Below are 20805 nucleotides of genomic sequence, written 5' to 3'. Positions count from 1 at the left end.
AGTTTGCAATCCAACCAGCAAATGAAGAATGTTCCTCTTTCTCCAAATTCTTGTCAGAATGTGCTACCACTTGAGTTCTTGATCTTAGCTATTCTGACAGGTGTACCTGGAATCTCAAGGTTATTTGGATTGCATTTCTATGATGAATAAATTCTTTGGATATATCTTTAAGTGCTTCTCTGCCACTCAAGATTCTTCTGTTATGAATTCTCAGTTTAACTCTGTACACCCTTTTTTAATTGGGAAATTTGGTTTTATAGAAGTTAACTTCTTGAGTTCTTTATATATTTTAGATATTAGCCCTCTATCAGATGTAGGATTAATGAAAGGTTTTTTGCAATATGTAAGTTGCCAAATTGTCCTATTGATGGTGTATTTTGCCTTACAGAAGCTTTTCAGTTTCATGGGGTCCCATTTATCAAATGTTGATCTTAGAGCCTCAGCCATTGGAGTTCTATTTAGAAAATTTCCCCATGTGCCAATGATTTCTGGGATCTTTCTTACTTTCTCTTCTTTTAGTTTCAGTGTATCTAGTTTTATGTTGAGATCCTGGATCCACTTGGACTTGAGTTTTGAGCAATGTAATAAATACTGGTCTATTAATCATTTGTCTACATATAGATAGCCAGGTTGACCCACACCATCTAGTGAAGATACTTTCTTCTTTCCAATGTATGCTTTTGGTTTCTTTGTCAAAGATCAAGTGTTCACAGTTTTGTGGGTTTATTTTTGGGTCTTTGATCCTATTCCATTGATCAAACTGTCTGTCTCTGTATCAATTTCATATGGTCTTTATCACTATTGCTTTGTACTATAGCTTGAGGTCAGGAATGGTGATTCCTGAGGAGAAGATTTGTTATTGTTAAAATTTTTCCTGCATTTTTTTAAAAAATTTTCCATATGAAGTTGAGAATTGCTCTTTTTATGTCTGGAAGAATTGTGTTGAAATTTTGAAGAGCATTTCATTGAATCTGTAGATTGCTTTTGCTAATATGTCTACCTTCACTATGGTAATCTTATCAATCTATGAGCATGGGAGATCTTTTTATCTTCTGAGGTCTTCTTTAACTTCTTTACTCAGAGATTTGAAGTTCTTGTTATGCAGATCTTTTAAATGCTTCTTTAGAATTATACCAATATATTTTATACTAGTTGCAGTTATTTTGAAAGGTGTTATTTCCCAAATTCATTTCTCAACTAGCTTATCATTTGTATAAAAAAGGCCACAGATTTGTTTGAGATAATTTTATATCCTGCTACTATGCTGGAGATATTTATCAGCTGTAGGAGTTCTATGGTGGAATTTAGGGGTGCTTTTATACACTATCATATGATTGGCAAATAATGATACTTTGACTTCTTTATTTTTAATTTTTATTCCCTTGGCATTTTTTTTTTTTTCGAGACAGGGTTTCTCTGTATAGCCTTGGCTGACCTGGAACTTACTCTGTAGACCAGGCTGGCCTCGAACTCAGAAATCCACCTGCCTCTATCTCCCAAGTGCTGGGATTAAAGGCGTGTGTCACCACTGCCTGGCTTTTGTTTTCTAATTGCTGTAGGTAGAACTTCACAAACTATGTTGAATAGATAGGGAGAGAGTGAACAACATCATCTTGTTCCTGATTTAGGTGGGATTGCTTCTTGTTTCTCTCAGTTTAATTTGATGTTGGCTGTTGATTTACTGTATATTGCTTTTATTTCATTCCAGTATGTATTATAAATTCTTGATATCTCCAACAAATTTAACATGAAGTGATGTTGTATTTGGAAAAGGCTTTTTCAGTATTTAATGAGATGATCATATTTTCCCCCTAGAGTTTGTTTATATAGTGTTTTTAGCTGATAGATTTACATATATTGAACTATTATCCCTATATTCTTGTGATAAAGTCTTCTTGATCATCGTGACTGATGTATTCATGGATTCAGTATGAGAGAATTTTATCGAGTATTTTTGCATTGATATTCATAAGCCAAATAGGTCTGAAGTTCTCTTTCTTGTTGTCTTTGTCTGATATCAGAATAACTATGGCTTCATAAAATTAATTAGGTAGTGTTCGTTCCTTTTAGAATAATTTTTTCCAGCCTTTTATTTTGTGGCTGTCTTTGACACTACGGTGTGTTTCCTGTATCCATCAAAATGTTGGGTCCTTATTATATATCCAGTCTTTTTGTCTATGTCTTTTTATTGGGAAATTGAGTCCATTGATATTGAGAGAATAACTTACTTTTCCAAGTGTTACTTTTCTATGCATTCAGAACCAAGTGTGTGGACTTGGTTTTCCCTGTTTTACATGCTGCCAACTCAGTATTTCATTAAAATATCCTGAACTGTTTTCTATTAATACCAATGCTTCTTAGATCCCAAAAGATTGCATCCTGATAAATCCTGGTAAATGGAGAAAAATGAATAAGTCGTATATTTTACACAAACTGGGGAACACTAACTCTTGGCCTACAGTGTTACATTGCCTTGGTTACTTAGTGTAGTTTGTTAAAAACATCAAACCATGTGTATTTTGTAATATACCATTTTTTTGGGTGTAGTGGGCTATGTAGCATTTGCTACACATATATACATATATACATATAAATGTATATATGTATATATATGTAGCAAATGCATATATACATATATACATATATATGTATATATATACATACATATACATATATATGTATATATATTTGCATGTATTATCTCCATAGCACATCATTCCTGCTGCTTCCAATAATTTTACCAGAAAATATAATTTATCATATTGCTATGAGCATAGGATCTGTATTTCACTTTTGCTCTTTTGCTTTTTCATTGTCATGTTATTTAAAAATTTGTTTATATCATAAGTCAGGTAAGTCAATTATACCAATAAAAATACATGACTCCAGTCAGATTTTTTAATCTGATAATGCCCTTTATTATTATAAAACAAGGTGTATGCATGCATGAGGTTTCTAGTACATTCCAAGTAATGGACTGGGGCAGTGCCATTGTTTCAAACAGTTTATGATTCTCAGGAAATATATTAGTCTACGTTCACATTTATCAGCATGGTAGATTAGAAACTTTCAGAATTAATTATGCAATGTAGAGGCATTTTTTGTTCTCTACACTGTTAGGGAAAAACTTATTGTTGCAAAGTATGGTGTTGATACCTTGGAGAAGAAAGTAAAGTAATATTTAAACACTGAGCAAACATTTATGAGATGAGAATAAAGCTAGATTGTATTCAGTTTTAGTGGGCAGTGATGGCACAAGTTTTGAATCTCAGCACTCAGGAGGCAGAAGAAGGAGGATCTCTGAGCTCAAGGCCAACCTGATTTACAAGGTTTCAGGAATGTCCAACAGTTACAAAGAAACCCTGTCTCAAATAAAGCAAAAATAAATAAATAAATAAATAAATAAATAAATAAATAAATACATGTAGGCCAGGTGGTGGAATCAGACACCTTTAATTCCAGTACTCAGGAGGCAGAGGCAGTCAAATCAATGACATTGGTCTACAGAGTGGGTTCTAAGATTTCAGGGCTACAGGTGTCTTTAAAAGACAATAAAAAGGCACCCCGGATTCCGCCAGACACATTCTGGGGGATCCATAGAACCCATAGCCAGCGCCAGCACGCCCCTTCTGCCGCTCGCCCCTTCTCTGGTCTGAGGCCTGCGGGTGAGTGCACCCTGGATTCCGCCTGACACATTCTGGGGGATCCACAGATCCCACAACCAGCTTTAGGTAGGAAAACCCACATACTACCCTGAGCTCATAGCTGGGTGCCCTGAGTGCTCAGAATCCAGCAGATACCCCTCCCCCACCCTGCCCCTGCCAGCTAGCACCCCCCTTCTGCCCATCTCCCGGGTCTGAGGCCTGGACAAGATCTCTACCAGGTCTGCAGTTGTGTGGACCCTGGATCCCGCCTGAGACATACTGTAAGGTCCATTCAACCCAGAGCCACAGAGGAACAACTGAACTCAGAGTGTCAGACAACATATCCTAATATATCCAAGAGGAGACACTGCACCCAGAAGAGCAGACATCTAGCTGGACTACTACCTTGGAGGCACCATATCCTGAGGCATCCTAGAGATACCACTGTAATCATGGCAGCTGTAAAAAATCACAGAGACATCTGGACCCCTAGAAGACCAAACACAAGCGAGACAACTGAAAAGGCAGGCTACAATCAGAGACAGAAGCACAGGTAGCACTAGAATTAACCAGATGGCAAAAGGCAGGCGCAAGAACGTAAGCAACAGAAACCAAAGTTACATGGCATCATCAGAACCCAGTTCCCCCATCATAGCAAGCCCTGAACACCCCATCACACCAGAAAAGCAGGATTCATAATTAAAATCACTGCTCATGATGATGATAGAGGACTTTAAGAAAGACATAAATAACGCTCTCAAAAAACAGATAGAAACCCTTAGAGAGGAAACACAAAAATCCCTTAAGGAATTGAAAGAAGATGCAACCAAACAGGAGAAGGAATTAAACAAAACCATGCAGGATCTAAAAACGGAAGTAGAAACAATAAAGAAATCACAAAGGGAGAACATCCTGGAGATAGAAAACTTAAAAAAACAATCAGGAGTCATAGACACAAGTATTACCAACAGAATACAAGAGATGGAAGAGAGAATCTCATGTGCAGAAGATACCATGGAAAACATTGACACAACTGTCAAAGAAAATGCAAAATACAAAAAGCTACTAACCCAAAATATACAAGAAATCCAAGACACAATGAGAAGGCCAAACCTAAGGATAATAGGAATAGATGAGGGGGAAGACTCCCAACTTAAAAGACCAGTAAATATCCTCAACAAAATTATAGAGGAAAACTTCCCTAACCTAAAGAAAGAGCTGTCCATAAATATAGAAGAAGCCTACAGAACTCCAAATAGTTTAGACCAGAAAAGAAATACTTCCGGCCACATAATAGTCAAAACATCAAATGTACAAAACAAAGAATAAATACTAAAAGCAGTAAGGGAAAAAGGCAAAGTAACATATAAAGGCAGACCTATAAGAATTACACCAGACTTCTCACCAGAGACCATAAAAGCCAGAAGATCCTGGACCAATATCATACAGACCCTAAGAGAACACAAATGCCAGCCCAGACTACTATACCCAGCAAAACTGTCAATCATTATTGATGGAGAAACGAAAATATTCCATGACAAATCCAAATTTACACAGTATCTCAACACAAACCCAGCACTTCAAAGGATAATTGGTGGAAAACTCCATCACAAGGAGGGAAACTACAACCTAGAAAAAGCAGGAAAGTAATCTTCCAAAAACTGTAAAAGAAGGTAGCTACACAAACATATCTCCACTGCCAATAACAAAAATAACAGGAAACAACACTCATTTTTCCTTAATATCTCTTAATATCAATGGACTCAATTCTCCAGTAAAAAGACATAGACTATCAGACTGGATACATAAACAGGACTCAAGATTTTGCTGCATTCAGGAAACGCAACTCTGTGGAAAGGACAGAGACTACCTCAGAGTAAAAGGTTGGAAAACAATCTTCCAACCATATGGTCCCAAGAAACAAGCTGGAGTAGCGATTCTAATATCAAATAAAATCAGTTTTCAACCAGAAGTAATCAAATAAGATAAAGAAGGACACTTAATACTCATCAAAGGAAAAATGTACCAAGAGGAACTTGCAATTCTCAACATCTATGCCCCAAATGTAAGGGCACCCACATACATAAAAGACACTTTACTAAAACTTAAAGCATACATTGCACCCTACACAATAATAGTGGGATATTTCAACACCCCACTCTCAGCTATGGACAGATCATGGAAACAGAAACTAAATCGAGACACAATGAAACTAACAGAAGTTATGAACCAATTGGACTTAACTGACATCTATAGAACATTTCATCCTAAAACAAAAGAATATACCTTCTTCTCAGGACCTCATGGTACCTTCTCCAAAATAGACCATATAATTGGTCACAAAACAGGCCTCAACAGGTACAAAAAGATTGAAATAATCCCCAGTACCTTATCAGACCACCATGGATTAAGACTTGTCTTTGACATGGACAAAAACAACAGAAAACCGACATACACTTGGCAACTGAACAATGCTCTACTCAATGATAACTTGGTCAAGGAAGAAATAAAGAAAGAAATTAATGACTTTTTAGATTTAAATGAAAATGAGGACACATCATATCAAAACATGTGGGACTCATTGAAAGCAGTACTAAGAGGAAAAATCATAGCTCTAAGTGCTCACAAAAAGAAAGTGGAAAGAGCATACATTAACAACTTGACAGCAAACCTGAAAGCATTAGAACAAAAAGAAGCTAGTATACCTAAGAGGAGTAGACGGCAGGAAATAATCAAACTCAGGGCTGAAATCAACCAAGTCAAAACAAAAAGAACTATACAAAATATCAACAAAACCAGGAGCTGGTTCTTTGAGAAAATCAACAAGATAGACAAACCCTTAGCCAGACTAACCAAAGGGTACAGAGACAGCATTCAAATTAATAAAATCAGAACTGAAAAGGGAGACATAACAACAGAAAAAGAGGAAATTAAAAAAATTATCAGATCCTACTACAAAGGCCTATACTCAACAAAATTAGAAAATCTGGAGGAAATGGACAATTTTCTAGATAGATACCAGGTACCAAAGTTAAACGAGGAGCGGATAAACCATCTAAACAGTCCCAAAATGCCTAAAGAAATAGACACACTCATTAAAAATCTTCCCACCAAAAAATGTTCGGGGCCAGATAGTTTCAGTGCAGAATTCTTTCAGACCTTCAAGGAAGACCTAATACCAATCCTCTTCAAGCTATTCCATCGAATAGAAACAGAAGGAACACTACCCAATTTGTTCTATGAAGCTACCATTACACTCATACCTAAACCACAGAAAGACCCAACAAAGAAAGAGAACTACAGACCAATCTCTCTTATGAATATTGATGCAAAAATACTCAATAAAATTCTCGCAAACCGAATCCAACAACACATCAAAACAATTATCCATCAAGATCAAGTAGGCTTTATCCCAGGAATGCAGGGATGGTTCAGTATTCAGAAATCCATCAATGTAATCCACTACATGAATAAACTCAAAGAAAAAAACCACATGGTCATCTCACTAGACGCTGAGAAAGCATTTGACAAAATTCAACATCTCTTCGTGTTAAAAGTCTTGGAAAGATCAGGAATTCAAGGCCCATATCTAAACATAGTAAAAGAAATATACAGCAAGCCAGTAGCCAACATCAAACTAAATGGAGAGAAACTTGAAGCAATCCCACTAAGATCAGGGACTAGGCAAGGCTGCCCACTCTCACCTTACCTATTCAATATAGTACTGGAAGTCTTAGCTAGAGCAATTAGACAACAAAAGGAAGTCAAAGGGATACAGATAGGAAAGGAAGAAGTCAAAATTTCACTATTTGCAGATGATATGATAGTATACTTAAGTGAACCTAAAACTTCCACCAGAGAACTCCTAAACCTGATAAACAACTTTAGCAATGTGGCTGGATATAAAATTAACTCAAACAAATCAGTAGCCTTCCTTTATTCAAAGGATAAACAGGCAGAGAAAGAAATCAGGGAAATGACACCCTTCACAATAGCCACGAATAAAATAAATTATCTTGGAGTGAATCTAACAAAGCAAGTGAAAGATCTGTATGACAAGAACTTCAAGTCTCTGAAGAAAGAAATTGAAGAAGATCTCAGAAGATGGAAAGGTCTCCCATGCTCCTGGATTGGCAGGATTAATTTAGTAAAAATGGTTATCCTGCCAAAAGCAATCTACAGATTCAATGCAATACCCATCAAAATTCCAAATCAATTCTTCATAGAGATAGAAAGAGCAATTTACAAATTCATTTGGTATAACAAAAAACCTAGGATAGCGAGAACTATTCTCAACAATAAAAGAACCTCTGGGGGAATCACCATTCCGGACCTCAAACTGTACTACAGAGCAGTAGTGATAAAAACTGCTTGGTATTGGTACAGAGACAGACAGGACGATCAATGGAACAGAATTGAAGACCCAGAAATGAACCCGCATACCTATGGTCACTTGATCTTTGACAAGGGAGCTAAATTCATCCAGTGGAAAAAGGACAGCATTTTCAACAAGTGGTGCTGGCTCAACTGGAGGTCAACATGTAGAAGAATGCAAATTAATCCATTCTTATCCCCTCGCACAAAGCTCAACTCCACATAGATAAAGGACCTTCACATAAAGCCAGGTACACTGAAACTATTAGAAAAGAAGTTGGGGAAGACCCTCGAATACCTAGGCACAGGGGAAAAGTTTCTGAACAGAACACCAATGGCTTATGCTCTAAGATCAAGAATCGACAAATGGGACCTCATCAAATTGCAAAGCTTCTGTAAGGCAAAGGACACTGTCAACAAGACAAAACAGCAACCAACAGACTGGGAAAAGATCATTACCAATCCTACATCCGATAGGGGGCTAATATCGAATGTTTACAAAGAACTCAAGAAATTAGACGCCAAACAACAAAATAACCTCATTAAAAATGGGGTATAGAGCTAAACAACGAATTCTCAACTGAGGAAACTCGAATGGCTGAGAAGCACCTTAAGAAATGCTCAACATCATTAGTCATCAGGGAAATGCAAATCAAAACAACACTGAGATACTACCTCACACCAGTCAGAATGGCTAAGATCAAAAACTCAAGTGATAGTAGATGCTGGCGAGGATGTGAAGAAAGAGGAACACTCCCGCATTGTTGGTGGGGTTGCAAGCTGGGACAACCACTTTGGAAGTCAGTCTGGCGGTTCCTCAGAAAATTGGACATAGCACTACCTGAGGACCCAGCTATACCACTTCTGGGCATATACCCAGAAAATGCCCCAACAAATAACAAAGACATATGCTCCACTATGTTCATAGCAGCCCTATTTATAATAGCCAGAAGCTGGAAAGAACCCAGATGCCCTTCAACAGAGGAATGGATACAAAAAATGTGGTACATTTACACAATGGAATATTACTCAGCTATTAAAAATAATGGATTCGAGAAATTCTTAGGTAAATGGATGGAACTAGAAAATATCATCCTGAGTGAGGTAACCCAATCACAAAAGAACACACATGGTATTTACTCACTGATAAGTGGAGATTAGCCCAAAAATTTGAAACAACAAAGATTCAACTACCAGATGACATGAAGCTCATGAAGAAGAAAGAACAAGTGAGGATGCCTAGGTCTTTCTTAGAAGGAGTAACTAAATACCCAAGGGAGCAAATATGGAGACAAAGTGTGGGTCAGAATCTGAAGGGGGGGTTGTAGGGAGACCCTTCCGTCTGGGTATTCATTCCATGGGCAGTCACCAAAAATAGACGCTGATAGGGATGTCAGGATGGGAAAGCTGACAGCAGCCTGATAAGGCTGTCTCCTTAGAGGTCTCCCAGAGTCGGACATACCCAGAGACAGATACCCACAGCTATCCATTAATCCGATCAAAGGTTTCCAATGGAGGAGTTAGAGAGTAAATTGAAGGAACCTTAAGGGCTGGAGACCCGGTGAGGAGAGCAATAATATCAACCAGCCAGAGCTCCCCAGGGTCTAAACCACCAGCCTAGGAGCACATATAGAGAGACACATGACTCCAGCAGTATATGTAGGGGAGGATGGCCTTGTTGGGCATAGGTGGGAGACAAGGTCAATGGAACCCTGAAGGCTGAGCACTGAGGGGGGGGAAATCTGAGGGTGGGGAGGGGGGCTGGGGGTAGGTGGATAAACACCTTCATAGAAGCAGGAGGACGGGGGATGGGATAAGGGGTTCCTGGGTGGTGGGGGAAATATGGTAAGGGGATAAAATTTGAAATGTAAATATTATATCCAATAAAAGAGGGGAAAAAATAGAAAAGCGAGTAGAACCAACAATCTTAATAAAATGTCAGCCCTCTTAAAAAAAAAAACTATCTTGATACTAAAATTTGTTTTGAGAATTGTATATTGCAGAATGATCAGCCTTGGTGTATCTACTCAACAAGCAAGCTGGGCAGACCTGCTCAAACCTCTGAGGTCCGGGAATTCCATCTGGAGGCAGCGAAGACACAGCATCAGAAGATTGTCAATTTGCTCTCCTCCCCACTCCTCTTCTAATATCTCAACGCCCATAATCAGCTTGAAGAAGCTAATGAAGAGTCAGCGCCCCTATTCCCTGGGCTTGTGGACTACGGTGGTAAATGTTGGACTGTCTCTCTAGGGAAAAGTAGTGGTTTTGTCAGAATAGAGAGAATTAGCTAGGGTTTATTGCATAGCCATAACCTATTAGTAGAAATCTGTATAATTAATATCAAGATGAAGATATAAATTCTTAAATGGCACCAATTTACTTTGTTTACAAATTTTAAGGTTTTCATTGGCATGAGCTTCTTAATGATATAAGAGTGAGACAAATATTGTTACTCTCATAGGCATTGTACCAGTATAACACATTTAGGAATACAAGGCTTAGAACCAGTCCTTCTTTAACTCTTTTTAACTGATTTGAGATGGTCAGCCTGTGAGTTAAGGGACTATAGCAAATTCATGACTTGAAGTTTATTATAAGGGTATTCTCTATGTTTTATGTAGAAATAGAGTGGAGTTAACAGACAACAGTCCAGGTTACCTTACATGGATAGCTGGCTTTCAAAACATCAGAAATCCTTAGAATTGACATGACAAACATTTCAGTATTAATGTTCATTTTCATTAGAGCCCTGTCTGCTCCGGACAGCTTCCTATGTTAAATTCTAAGAAGAAATTGAGCATCCTTGGAGTTACTCCAGTTGTGGTGAGACAGCCACTAGGCAAGAATTGCCACTTTCCTTCTACAGACAAATTACTGTCCAGAAAAGGACACACTTACAGAAGAGTTGACTGATTATATCTGCCTAGACAGAGTAATCAGCCCTTAATAATTCTGCAGCACTAAGGTCTGTCAGAAGATCCTGGACCAGAAGGCAGAAGAACAGATGCTCCAACGTTTTGAAGTAGAGCGACTGTCCAGGTGTTCAGAGGTCTCTATAAATTGGTTAAGTTTTAGAAACTACGATTTGTGCTTCCCACAATTATAGTTAACTCAGTCATTCTGGATTTCTGATGGGGTTGAAAACATATCGCTATTGACCTTAAGAGAAAAGATTTGAGTGGATGGTCATCAGCTAACATTCATCCTAAAGCCAGGTTCAGAACTAAATGTTCTGGTTAGAATAGATGACAGAGGAGCTGGTTAGTCAACAAAAGGATGGACTGGGTATTAGGACTATCCTGTACCTCACTGGTACAAATTGGCATAATTATGCTCTAATTGTATTTTGAGAGAAAAGTTTCATTTTAACAGGAAGGGTGATGTGTAGGAGGAGCTAAGGTAGGAGGAGTACTGAGAGGAAGAAAAGGAGTAAGAAGAGGAGAAGAAGAAGGAGAGGAGAAGCTAGGTGATGAAAGAGAGAAAGAGGGGGGAGACAGGGAGTCAGATATTCATGTATCTCCACCAGTCAAAGATAGTTGTTAAGTCGGTCAGTGGGTTACACCTCTGATTGAACAATTCCAAACTTATAACGCTTATGATTAACATTCTTTAAAAAAAATGTATAAATGCAAAAAGGAAAAGGGGGCATGGGATATGGGTTTCCTAAGGGGGGTGGAGGGGAATGGGGATAGGGGATGCCATCTGAAGTGTAAATAAAATACCTAATAAAAAAAGAAAAAAAAGACAATAAAAAAACTGTTTTAGAATACTTATCAAATATTTTTTTCATCTTGGCTTTGATACCCATGACTCCCAAAGTAAGAATAAAATGTAAGGATCAAAATAAATGTTGTTAATTAAATTAAACTTTGAAAATAGGATTTACTCATAAAAACTTGTACTTCCTTCATTTGTTTCATCAAATAAATTCTTTTTTGTTTTTATTTAAAATACCACAGACATTTTTAAAAGGATAGCTGTGTACCTTGTGTTGTGTTAGAATCATGGCTCCTGTCTGGACAGACCACACCAGGACAATACAGTTTCACATGAGGGAAAGTAGTTGGGAAAAAGGGCAAAGGTGAAATGAAGACAGAGGGAAAACAGAAAAAGAGAGAGAGGGGAGGTCAGAAGGATCTGCCTTTTATTTGGGTTATGACCTAGCTGCTTACAGGTAAAGGTGGATTCTGGGAATGTAATGTGGTTGTCATGGCAACAGATGTACAGGTCCCTGTCCCCTATGTGTGATGTCACTATGTTTGGAGATGATCTGCCATGCCGGTTCATGATACCAACACCTTGTCTCATCATTTCATTTCTGTTGGTCTCTATATTCTAGACCTTTGGAAACCTATATTATGTATACTAAACTGGGCCACAGAATTACATAAAAAATACGTCTGTAAATGTTGAATACCACATTAGAAAGTAATTTGAATTTTTAAGAGTTGGTATGAAGAAGAAATAAATAACTTTCATACAGAAAAAATATCCACTAAAGGAAAAAAAGAATATGGAAACAATCAGTTCCAGTTAAAATGAAACTTTTTAGTTTCCAAGTTAATACATCAGCCATAGCATGCCATAAGTACAATCCATTTGACTAACTGCTTCTATTTTTACTATGGATTCACATGCAATAGTTCTTTCTATCATTATTTGTTTCTAGGGATATGCAATTGCTATATCATCTTCGGTTTAACAATTTCACTGGTTTTCCCAGCAACAAGCTACTTTTAAAATTTGTGTGTCTTTTAATTAGTCCTAAGATATAACAACTGCTCTAATAGTAGTGAATGCTTTCCTTAGATTATCTGTAAAATCAGTGAAAACAAATATCTTACAAAATACTATTTCTTCTTGTATCTTATTAAATGATATCATATAAAATGTCTAAAATGTCCTTTCTTTATAGTAAAACAAAATATTTTTATATTGCAGTGTTTTTTAGTAATCAATTTCTCTGCATGCATGTGTTCATGGGTATACATGTCAGTTTATATATATATATATATATATATATATATATATATATATATGTGTGTGTGTGTGTGTGTGTGTGTGTGTGTGTGTGTGTGTGTGTGTGTGTATTTGAGTTATAAATATAGAGGTTAGAGGACAATGTTGCATGTCTTCATCAGTTGCTTATTTTCTTATCATATACAAACATGCATACACACACACAGCAAGAGAGAGGGAGAGAGAGAGAGACAGAGAGAGAGACAGAGACAGAGAGAAGCTTCCAATAAACTACAAGATCACTGATTTGGCTAGGATTGATTTGGCTAGGATATTTAGTCAGTGAGCTCCGTGGATCTACCTATCTCTGATTCCCCAATGCTGAGACTGCAGATATCCAGTACTTTATTTGGCTTTTTTACATGGGACTAGGGAAGCAAATTTCAGGTTACCATGTTGATGTATCAAACACTTTAGCAATTCAGTCATCCACCCTGTCTAGTAACAATTCGTAGGAGTTCTAAAACTTTGAATGTAAAATATAAAACTATAATCCTTCTGGAAGTTAACATAGATGAATATTTTTACACAGTTTAGTTGAATTGATTTTGCTGTTTTGTGACAGGGTCTTGCTATATAGCTGTAACAAGCACAGAATTTCCAAGTTGATGCTGAACTAGTAGAGATTTGCCTACCTTTGTCTCCAAAGTGTTTGGAATAAAGGTAGGAACCAAATGTCTAGTCTATTTTTTGATACACAAAAAGTATTTTTAAATGGACTTATAAATTAGTTTAAAAAGCTTCATGATATTAAAATTTATAACTTCTTTTAATCAAAACAAATCATGAAGAGATAGAATATGCTAAACAAAACTGTGACTTAATGGTATCTACATGTCTTCCACTAATTTGCTTCTTCCTATAACACATATAAATACATTTAAAAACTATATAAGTCCTACAACCTATAATGAAAATCTAAAATAGAATCATTGAAACAATTTGAAAAGAGGGTATGTCCACTTGTAAAACTGGAAAAATTATTTCACCAAACTGCTCTTTGATGAGTCTCTGCAAAAACTTAACATATGCATAATTTTTGAAGCAAGATTTCTACTAATGAGTACATAGCTAACATATATGTGTATATATTTGTATTCAGAAGAATATGAACAACTTTCCTAAAACAACATCCCCTAATATCTAGAAGCTCAGGTGTGGGGAGTAACAATGGCTATTAACAGAGAATAAAATAATGCATAATAAACTTCTCTGTAAGAAATTTCAATAGAGTATTCTGGATAATTTAAAGAGTCCTAAATGATACTATGCAAAGTAACATGGTACAATTTCACATACTGTACAAAACTAAACAAAAAATTAAAATTAAGAAAGCTACATGAGACACTATACTATATAAGTCAATTGATATAAATTTCAAAATAAATTGAAGTAATTTAAAATGGTAGAAAGTGAAGTGGCGGTAGTGCTCATTCTAGGGCTTAGGTAGTAGAAAATAAATTGGCTTAAACTGTCAGTTCAGCCACCTGCACACATATGATTTGAAATTGTTGCAGTCTGCCAGTTTTCTTTTTCATTTCAGACTTATTTTACAAAAGCACTGGCAGATATGCACAGAGCAGGCAATCCACAACTGTACTTAAAAGGAAATGACTGAAATCTGAGTCTGTAAAGCGCAGACAGATTCTTAAGTTCCAAAAATGCAATCCACAGTTTTCTTTTGCTATCAATCATACAAAACAAGACTTTAAATGAGAAGGTTTATCTGTGAAGTGACAAGAGGAATGAATTTTTCCTGGGAGATATTATTTTTAGTCATTATTGGGTTATTGGGTCATTTTGGATGCATTGACAGAGTATGAAAGGAATAAATTGCTGAGGACTTTGCACTTAATCTGCTGTGCTTGAGGTAGGGTTTTAAAAGGTTGTCAATTGGAGAAACCAACTCAAAAAAAAATAGTTTTTATCATCTCGGATTTAGTGATGTGTACACCAATCTCTTAGCATAAAAATTACAAAAATTAACAACCTTGGTTGGAGAAGGACAGTGACTGTGTCAACCATAAACTGTATAAAGCATTATTAAACTTTATAGATGTGTTAATTTTTAAGAGATCCATAACTAAATATTAGATATTAAGTAACTTAAACATAATATTTTTATTTATATGAAGACTATATCTTGAAGTTCAAAATGATTTGGGGGTTTACCTTTTGATATTTCTTTCCTTGTCTTACTGATGGCCATGTTCTTTCTCTGTCTTTATCTTTTGTTCCAATTCAAAAATATTTATATTCTGATTTGTCTATGTATAAGGACAACATTTATATTGAATTGGAGCCAACAGCAATATTTTCATAAATCATTAGTTACTTCAAAAAATTCTCTAACATCAAATACAGTTTTTTTCTTTGTACTGTGTTTAGACTTCAAGACCAAATTTTTGGTGGTGATTTTCTCTTCCTACAAAGGTCTGTGTGTTTGTGTGTGTGTGTGTGTGTGTGTCCATGTATGTGTGTTTGCATTTAATACAAAATATCTCAAATATTTAAAAATTAATTTTACTACTGGTATGTGATATTTATGTCCAGATAAGCAAAAGCAATTATCCGTATATGATAAATTAAGTGAAAGCAAGTTAAATGAGCACTACACTTGATAGCTTATCAGTTAATTCTAAAGACTGAATTTTGTTTCCCTCTGATTACCCACAAATTCGAATAGTTTACAATCATTGTGATTATATTTAGAGAGTAAAAAATTTCAAAACAAGTAACTAAGATTTAATGGATCTATAAAATATTGTCTAACTCCCATAATATTGGTGTACTTTGATGAGAAGCCAAAGAGAAGCAGATAAAATAAGAAAAGACAAGACAAAAAAAGAAAGAAAACATCATCATGCAATAACACACCAAAAAATGATTATCTGCAAGGCAAAGATGGCCATAGAAGAGTTAAATCCCTTAAAATTTTCTGACTTAATTAATGCATACGTTTAAACATTATTCATGTATAACATATTTTAAAAGTTTTTATTGGTTCTTTGTGAATTTTACATCATGCACCTCATTCTCACTCATATACCACTTACCATGTAACTACTCTCCACTCTTTCAACCTCCCCCACAAGAAAGAAATGAAGAAAAAATTATCTCTTTGTGGAAACTGTGATGTATTAGAGTATGTACCAGAGTGTACCCATTTGTCCACACATCTTTACTTGCATATATTCATTGCAGTGTTTCCTGTATATGATAAAAGTCCTCTGGCTCTTGTATCAATACTGGAACCTCATTGGAATTCCTCTCAAATATTCTGTTGTTGCTCTGTGTCATGAAGATTCTGGAGCTTTGCATAGATAGGACTGGCCCCATTCATGCATTCCAACAGTTCATCAATGTATATGTTGGAGTGTGCCAATTTAAAGCCCTGGATCTGGGTCTGCAATTTTTCTAAACTAGTAATACCTCTGGCTCGCCTGCTCTCATGTACTTGAAGGCAGATCATCAGCAATCCTGTCAACCAGGGACAGCTCTACCCTCCTGCCCAGGCAAGGTGCAAGGGCTACCTTCTAGTGTTGCAGGTGGTGAAGGAAAGGGTCAGTTATCCCACTCTCGTGTCCCCAGAATCAGCTCTCCTCCCCACCATAGATGGTGAAAGATGAGAGAGGGGAGTAAAATGTGTCTTCTTTTTTCCTACCACCATGCAGCAGACAAGAGGAGGCACACAGGCCTTAGAGATGGCTCATCAGCAATCCCACATCTAGGGCCAGCTCTACTGTACTACCCTGTGGGGAACGGAACTCGAGATGGCACCTGGCTGGGTGCCAGATGCCCCTGGCATGTTGGCTCACCATTTCAGGAGGCCTGGGTGGCACATAGGCTAGGCTTTACTGAGCATGCATTTTGCTTGTTCATCATTACATAAGATCAGGCCATGTGACATATGTGCTCAGCACCAATCGAAAATGACTGCGTGGCAGGTTCTAATTGGAGAAGACACAGAGATTTAAGGGCTAGGAGCTAGAGCTTGGGGGGCTTTTTGCAGTACTTCAAGGTTCCTGAATAAACCATGTTGAGAAGAAGATCCCGTGTCCATTGTCTTTTTTCTGCTGGTCGGTTCAGGAGGCGACACTACCCAAGTGAGGTGGCAGGGCCATTAACTCCTGAGTTCTGCAGTATGTGAGAGACAGGACCATCTCTCCTGCTCTCATGAACCCAGGGCCATCTCTACTGCCTGCCACAAATGATGAGGGGCTAGGTAGGAGCAGGGTATTTTTCCTTCCAAATCAGTCATGGAAGAAAGTGGCAAGGCCAGCTCTTGCATGGACTTATCCTTGAAACAGGTTCATGTGCAACTCCTGCAATGTGTGGCATACTCTCCTGAGTACTGGACTTGGCTAAGGTTGAGCACAGCTCTTCAGTTTTTATGCCTTCAAGGCCAGATCTCCTATAATGCCTAGGTGAGGGTAAGACCAGTTCTGTACAGCCCTAACTTCAACATGTCCCTGAGCATACCACAGACTAGAGATGTCTTTCCAAACTTTTTTGGTAAAAGACCCCCTGCCACTTCAGGCCCAGAGGTGGTCTTCAGGAGCAGCACAGGCCAGGACCCTACCATGATCTCAGATGGAATAACTTGCTATTTACATCAGGTTGTTCCTCACTTCCCTCCACTTTTCAGTTCTGCCTCTTTTCATTGTACCTACTTTCTTCTTTTTCTCTTTTCCTCTATTTCTATACCACTTATTTGTACCTTTTTATGGCATCTGTGATCTCTGAGTGTCTGGGGTTATCTCAGGAGTTGTCTCAGGAGTGCTAAACCCCACTTGTGCATTCTAGCACTGGTCAGGGGTCATGTTGGGTATGATCTGCCCCCTAAAACTTGCACTGTACCAGATTGATAGTCTTCTCCAACTAGCTCCCTGTCTAAACCCTGTGGCACTGGTCTGTTAGTTGACACAGTTTTCTCCTTGTGCAGCCCATCATCATTGCCACTTATGAGGTTCATCTGTCTTGGGCTCCCTCCTGTGGTGGTGGGAGTTCTTGTAGTCTTAGCCTTGCTTTCTGTCCTTGGAGCCTATCTGAGCCTGCCTAGTGCCAGACTGGTGATATTTTAAAGCTCACTTTCTGGGAATGTTAGGCTACAAATTCGGATGTTCATAGGTCAGAATACTGAGCACAGACATGAACTCATCACAGTGGATACCTGTTGATGCACATTTGACACAACAGCCACACCTGCAATGCCTCCAGGGGCAGGGAGTTAAATCTTTGGAACTCCTGCAAGAAAGGAGGCATAGAGACAATGCCTGCACTAAAAGATGAAAGAAAACAATACCATCTGCTCCTTTTATTTCTATTCAGCCTAAGAGTGGTGCCACTAGCATTCAGGGCATATATTTCTGTATTAGATAATACTCTCATTGAATGTCCTCAAGAAACAACCAAAGGTGTTACTTTCTCATCTGGTGGGCACAGCACAATCCAATCTAGTTGAGAATAAAATTCTTCACATCAAATGTATAAATTTTGGAGTAACATACATTCAGACCAAAGCACTCAACATGGCCAGGCACAGCATTCACATTCATCTCCAGGTTCGAACCAAGTGAGTTCTGATAGTCTTCTCCAAGAAACCTCCATAACTTCCAAATACAGCCAAAGTGCCACATGCAAAAATCCAGACTAGTGGCCACACTTGAGTACACTACAAGCCATATTATATTAATGTGGAATGGATAAATTTCACAATGTCACAACCCTAGATACAGAAATGTAAAAAACAATAAACTTTGAGAGTGGGAGAAAAAGCATTTTTTAAGGAGATATCACACCAATTATTTATTCAATAGAAAATGGTAAAATGTATAAATATGTGTAACATATAGACTGGACAGTTTGAATCTATATATTTATGGATAAATACATATGTCTGTCTATCTATCAACAACTAAAGAAACAAATAAGGTCAGGTACAATGGAGTGTTAGGAGGGAGGACAGAAAACAGGTGAGTGATATAATTATAATCTCAAACAAAAATATTACAAAAATTTCATTGTTATATTCTTCTGCCATTCCCATTGAATCAATACTATTACTTAAATATATGCCCCTGACCCAGATACTACTGGCTGGAGCAATATCCCAGCAGATCTGCTCCCCTCTGAAACTAAGTCTGGAGGCACCCTAGTGAGAGCACTGACAGCAGAGCAGCAGGTAGGAGAACACCACTCTAGGCCTTAGAAGCACAACTGGCAGTAGGGAGACCCCAGAGCACACCTGGCATCCAGAACCTGCCCCTGTGGAGAGCCACTCCCCTTCCGCCCCTGGCCCAGATACCAGTGGCTGGAGCAGCCCAGATGATCTGCTCCCCTCTGGAAACTGAGACTGGAGGCACAGTAGGGAGGTCACAGGTCATGGACCACAGAGCTGCAGAGGTACCCAAGAAAGGTCAAGAACCAAAGAGCTGGAGGCATCCTAGAGAGGACACAGCCCACAGAGCTGCAGAGCAGGGGACACCATATCCTGAATAATCCTAGAGGAGCAACTACATTCAGAGCAGCAAACACCTAGCTGGTCTACTACCATGGAGACACCATATCCTGAAATATCCTAGGGGAGCCACCGTACCCAGAGCAGCTGGATTTCAGGATCATAGAGTCATCCGGACCCCAAGGAGTTCTGACACAACCAAGATAACTGGAAAGGCAGACTCCAGTCAGAAACAGTGAGTGCAAGTAGCACTACAGCTAACCAAATGGTGAAAGGCAAGCATAAAAATGTAAATAACAGAAACCAAAGTTACTTGGTATCACCAGAACCCAGTTCCCCAACCATAGCAAGGCCTGAATCACACCAGAAAAGCAGTACTCAGAATTAAAATCACTTCTCATGATGATGATAGAGGACTTTTAGAAAGGACATAAACTACACTCTCAAAAAATTTGAGGAGAACGCAGGGAAATAGGTAGAAGCCCTTAAAGAAATGCAAGAAAACACAACCAAACAGGTGAAAGAATTACACAAAACTGTCCAGGATCTAAAAATTGAAGTAGAAACAATAAAGAAATCTCAAATGGAGACTACCCTGGAGACAGAAAACCTAGAAAAAAGATCAGGAGTCATAGACACAAGCATCACCAACAGAATACAAGAGATAGTAGAGAGAATTTCATGCGTAGAATATACCATAGAAAACATAGACACAAGGGTCAAAGAAAATGTGAAATGTAAAAAGCTCTTAACACAAAACATCCAGGAATGACACAGTGAGAAGACCAAACCTAAGGATAATAGGTATAGATGAAGGTGAAGACTCCCAACTTAAAGGACCAGTAAATATCTTTAACAAAATTATAGAGGAAAACTTCCCTAACCCAAAGAAAGAGATGTCCTTAAATATACAAGAAGCCTACAGAACCCCAAATAGACTAGACCAAAAAAGAAACACCTCCATCACTTAATAATCAAAACATCAAATATACAGAACAAAGAGAAGATACTAAAAGCAGTAAGGGAAAAAGACAAAGTAACATATAAAGGCAGACCTATAAAAATTACACCAGATTTCTCCCCAGAGACTAAAAAAGCCAGAAGATCCTGGACTGATATCATACAGGCCCTAAGAGAACACAAATGCCAGCCCGGACTACTATACCCAGCAAAACACTCAATCAATATTGATGGAGAAACCAAAATATTCCATGATAAATCCAAATTCACACAATATCTTACCACAAATCCAGCACTTCAAAGCATAATTGGTGGAAAACTCCATCACAAGGAGGGAAACTACAATCT

The 20805-nt window shown here is 37.8% G+C and overlaps 1 non-coding gene across 1 annotated transcript; it reads right to left on the bottom strand.

Moving 5' to 3' along the window:
- Nucleotides 1–18136: 18136 nt before the first annotated feature.
- On the bottom strand, nt 18137–18264 carry LOC117695638 (small nucleolar RNA SNORA17). Its single transcript, XR_004604683.1, has one exon. It is a non-coding gene; the product is annotated as a small nucleolar RNA SNORA17 (small nucleolar RNA).
- Between the last annotated feature and the right edge of the window lie 2541 nt (nt 18265–20805).

This window comes from Arvicanthis niloticus, chromosome X, assembly GCF_011762505.2.
Source record: "Arvicanthis niloticus isolate mArvNil1 chromosome X, mArvNil1.pat.X, whole genome shotgun sequence".
Lineage (NCBI taxonomy): Eukaryota > Metazoa > Chordata > Mammalia > Rodentia > Muridae > Arvicanthis > Arvicanthis niloticus.
The sequence above is the reverse complement of the archived record's forward strand: the minus strand, read 5'-3'. Positions and strand labels throughout refer to the sequence as shown.